The following is a 5,148-nucleotide window of genomic DNA, read 5'->3' as shown; positions in this document are numbered from 1 at the left end:
GTGCTGAGTTACTTTTGTTTGTGGATTTTTTTTTCATTTCTTTTGTTTTTGTAAGTTTTGTTTTTGCTGAGACTTTATGTTTTTCCTCTTTTTATTATGAGTATGTTTGTTAACTTTCTTTGTGGTTACCATGAATTTTACCCTTATCTTTCTAAGTTTGAAGCAGTCTACCATTACTTTGTATCTCTTAGGCATCTGAAATTTTTGTTAGTTACCGTCAAGTTGGCTCTGACTCATGGTGACCTTATGTACACCAGAAAGAAATGTCCGATCCTATGCCATCTTCATGATCTTTGGTTATGTTTTGAGTCCATTATTGTGACTATTGTGTCAGTCCATCTCATTGAAATTATTAGTTAATCCGCAGAAGCTTCTTCCACTATGTGAGCAGGGCTGAGAACCGCTGGGCTAAAGATTCTGTTTAAATGTGTGGGTTTGAAAATGCAACTAGGTAGAATCACCTGGCTGCTTTGTTCTTATAATAAGGTAAATTGAATATGTAACCAAAAAACCAAACCCATTCTGTTAGAGTTGATTCTGACTCATGGTGACCCCATGTGCTTCAGAGTAGAACTACTCCATAGGATTTTCTTGGCTGGAATCCTTCTGGAAGCACATCACCAGGCCTTTCTTCGAGGTGCATCTAGGAGAGTTTGAACCACCAACTTTTTGGTTAATAGTTGAGTGCAAATAGTTGGTGCCACAAAAGGACCTTATGTTGTAGTTGGGGTTAGGTGCTATTGAGTTGGTTCCGACTCGTAGCAACCCCATACACAACAGGATGGTCTCACACCATCCTCACAATTGTTGTTTTGTTTCAGCCCATTGTTGGAAGCCACTGTAGCAGTCTATCTTGTTAAGAGTCTTCCTCTTTTTTAATGACCCTCTACCTTACCAAGCATGATGTCCTTCCCTAGGCACTGGTTCCTCCTGATAACAGGTCCAAAGTAAGTGAGATGAAGTCTTACCATCCTCACTTCTGAAGAGCATTCTGGCTGTACTTCTTCCAAGACAGATTTCTTCTTTCTTCTAGTTGTCCATGGTATATACAATATTCTTCACCAACACCATAATTCAAAGGCATCAGTTCTTCTTCAGTCTTCCTTATTCATTGTCCAGCTTTTGCATGTGTATGAGTGATTGAAAATACCATGGCTTGGGTCAGGTACACCTTAGTCCTCAAGGTGACATCTTTGCTTTTTAACACTTTAAAGAGGTCTTTTGCAGCATATTTGCCCAATGCAATATGTTGCTTGATTTCTTGACTGCTGCTTCCATGGGCATTGATTATGGATCTAAATAAAATGAAATCCTTGACGACTTCAATATTTTCTCCGTTTATCATGATGTTGCTTATTGGTCCAGTTGTTAGGATTTTTGTTTTCTTTATGTTGAAGTGTAATCCACAATGAAGACTGTAGTCTTTGATCTTCATCAGTAAATGCTTCAAGTCCTCTTCACTTTCAGCAAGGAAGTTGTATCATCTGCATATGACAGGTTGTTAATAGTCTTCCTCCAATCCTGATGCTGCATTCTTTTTGGTATAGTCCAGTTTCGTGAATCATTTTCTTGGCATGGAGATTGAATACCAAAAAAACCAAACCCGTTGCCATTGAGTCAACTCCAACTCATAGAAACCCTATAGGACAGCGTAGAACTGCCCCATATGTTTTCCAAGGAGTGCCTGGTGGATTTGAACTGCCGACCTTTTGGTTAGCAGCCGAACTCTTAACCGCTGTGTCACCAGGGTTTCCACTAGAGATTGAATAAGTATGGTGAAATGATACATCTCTGATGCACACCTTTCCTGATTTTAAACCACACAATATCCCCTTGTTCTGTTCGAACGACTGCCTCTTGGTCTATGTACAGGTTCCACATGAGCACAGTTAAGTGTTCTGGAATTCCTGTTCTTCTCAATGTTATCCGTGATTTGTTATGATCCACACATTTGAATGCCTTTGCATCATCAACAAAACACAGGTAAACATCTTTCTGGTATTCTCTGCTTTCAGCCAAGATCCATCTGACATCAGCAGTGATATCCCTTGTTCCACATCCTCTTCTGAATCTAGCTTGAATTTCCAGCAGTTCCCTGTTGAGACATTGCTGCAACCATTTTTTAATTATCTTCAGCATAATTTTACTTTCATGTGATATTAATGATATTGTTTGATAATTTCCACATTCTTTTGGATCACCTTTCTTTGGAATGCACATGATTATGGATCTCTTCCAGTTGGTTGGCGAAGTAGCTGTCTTCCAAATTTCTTGGCATAGATGAATGAGCGCTTCCAGTGTTGCATCTTTTTGTTGAAACATTTCAGTTGGTATTCCGTCAATTCTCCAAGCCTTTTTTTTGCCAATGCCTTCAGTGCAGCTTGGACTTCCTCCTTCAGTGCCATCAGTTCTTGATCATATGCTCCCTCCTGAAATGGGCGAACATTGACCAATTCTTTTTGGTACAGTGACTCTGTGTATTCCTTCCATCTTCTTTTGTTGCTTCCTGTGTCATTCAATTTTTGCCCTGGAGTTAGAAAACCAAAAGAGAAGAACACACTTGGCATTTCTCAAGCCAAAAGAACTAAAAAAAAAAATTGAAGCTTCCATTTGCAATATTGAAGGATTCTATGGGCAAAAAAATTGAATGACACAGGAAGCATCAAAAGAAGATGGAAGGGACCTTTCAGAGGAGTGCTAATCATCATAGTCTCCATTTGTGTGTGGATAGATGTGTGTACATGGACAATGCAGAGAAGTTGTGCGTACCTGGATGTTTACAACAGTGCACACATTTATATAATTTGGAGGAAGGCTGGTCTACGTGACTCTCCTTCATGCCCTTCCCTGCCAGCATTCACCCAGTTGATTGCAGACCAGCCCAATCTCCCCTAAGATATAACTGCGTTTCTAACATGCTCCTCAAATCTTTTCCTGTCCATCATTCTTAGCACTGTATTGACTTGGACTTTTTTCTTCTTCCTTCTCTTGATTATAACCTTCTGGGTCTTTCTCTGCTGGCATTCAGTTCTTCCCTCTCCCACCATCCACGCTCCACACTACCACCACACCTTGTGTCATCTTGTGCTTTGAAAGCCTTTGATGTTCCTTCAAGTCTAGTTACATAATAATAATGATTGTGACAGCTAACCCTTACCTAGCGTTTGTACATATGTGTCATTTACTCCTGACACTAGCTCTACGGGTTAGCACTTGTAAATCCATTTTCAGATGGAGAAGCTAAAGCTTGGGGTAGCTTGCCCAAGGCCACACAGAGCCAGGATGGACCCAGCAGTCTGGCCCCAGAGTCCTTGCTCTGCACTGCTGTGGCTATGTGGCCTCTCACTGGGCTCTCCTGCCATTTAGAGAAAAGACAGCTCCGTGCGAAAGGATTTTTCATACATTATTTCTAATCTTCACTCCATCTTTCCAGTTGTTGTTGTTAGCTGCTGTTGAGTTGGCCCCCAACTCATGAAGACCCCATGCACAACAGAACAAAACACTGCCCAGTCCTGTGCCATCTCCATGATTGATTATAGATCAGACCATTGTGATCTGTAGGGTTTTCACTGGCTGCTTTTCAGGAGTAGATCGCCAGGCTTTTCTTCCTAGTCCGTCTTAATCTGGAAGCTCTGCTGAAGCCTGTTCAGCATCATAGCAACATGCAAGCTTCCACTGACAGATGGGTGTGTTACCATTCCTATTTCACAGCAGCTGAGGCTTGGAGAAATAAAGTAACTTGACTGAGGCCACACAGCTAAATAAGGAAATATATGTGGGGGGGTGGTTCAAGCCAGGTTTTCCTCACTCGGTAATCCACATTCTTTCCACCACACTGCACTGGGTTGTCTACATTCTTTAGGGTGGCATTTGGGCCCTGTCCCCAACCTGCCTTCCAGCTATTTTCTATTCCATTGTTAAATCATGCCAGCCTACTTTTGCTCATGCCCTTCCCTTTGCCTGGCATGCGCTTCCCTACCTAGCTTAGGGCCTCGTTCAGCTACCAGATGTCCATGTCAGGGACTCTTGCATTGCTCCTCACACTCCGCGTGGAACTTGCAAACAGCAGGAGGTGGAGGGCATTCTCACCTTCTCCCCACCTCAAGAAGTCCTGTTGTGTCCTCCTCCTGAGGTGGGATGAAGGAGAGAATGGTGACCACCTCCTGCTGTTGGCAGGTTCCATGCAGAGTGTGATGGCTGTAGTGTGAAGCTAAACATGAAGTCACTGTGTTGTAGTTGGGCACACGTCTGTCTTCACTGTTAGACGGCATCTCAAGGGCAAGTGTCACTCTTTTCCTCATTTTTGCATCCTTTGTGTCTAGGGCATTGCCAGACAAATAGCAGATGTGCAAAAATATTTCTTAAATAAATGGAGGGGAGGCAAGGATAAGAAGGTGGAGAAAATCATAAAAGCATTTCATCTGAGGGGCCTCGGTGGGCCTCTAACCTATAGAGAGCAATCAGAGGTTTTATTTGCCTGATGGCCTCTAGGGAAAGTTACATTGTTCGAAAATTCCAGAAGGAAGGGAAGAGAGTGGCTGCACCAGCCTAATGAGCTAATCTAGCTTTTCCTTTCCACCACCCAGGCTTTTGTTTGGTTTTGACTGACTTATTTATTTTCTTTAAGTATGTTTTGCTAACCTGGTGAAAAGGCCCTGGCTCCTATGTCCTTCCAGCTTGGACTTTATAAATAGGATGTAATAGGGATGGTGCGAAAACTATGGAATTCAGGATTTTGATACCACTCATTTCTCTCAACGGTGGTGGTGGTGTGTCGGGTGCAGACCATAATACTTCCTGAGTAGAGGCTGAAGCTTTCCGAATAGAAACAGATGCCAAGAAAAACTTCTTTGGTACTGGGAAAGTTAATTCTTTAACAGTTGAATTAGCATTATATTTTATACTAGATAAATGTCATTCTGATTCCTTGACTTTAAATAAATTTGCACAAATGCCTTTTTTTATTGCCATCAAAAATTTATTGTGGTGAAATTTATAGAACAAAACCTTTGTTATTTTAACCATTTGAGCGTACAGTGATGTTGATTACATTCACCGTGTTATGTAACCACTATCCACTTCCAAATGTTTTCATCACCCTAAATAAACTTAGTACTCCTTTATAAGCAGTAACTCCCCATTCTCCCG

General features: G+C 41.7%; 1 protein-coding gene across 2 annotated transcripts in view; it reads left to right on the top strand.

The window, feature by feature from the left end:
* Nucleotides 1-5,148, top strand: part of SLCO3A1 (solute carrier organic anion transporter family member 3A1) — a 348,535-nt gene that overhangs the window by 73,172 nt on the left and 270,215 nt on the right. The window lies entirely within an intron of this gene.

The sequence above is a fragment of the Trichechus manatus genome, unplaced genomic scaffold (genome assembly GCF_000243295.1).
Source record: "Trichechus manatus latirostris isolate Lorelei unplaced genomic scaffold, TriManLat1.0 scaffold00019, whole genome shotgun sequence".
NCBI lineage: Eukaryota > Metazoa > Chordata > Mammalia > Sirenia > Trichechidae > Trichechus > Trichechus manatus.
Note: the sequence above shows the minus strand (reverse complement) of the source record. Positions and strands in the feature narration are given on the sequence as shown.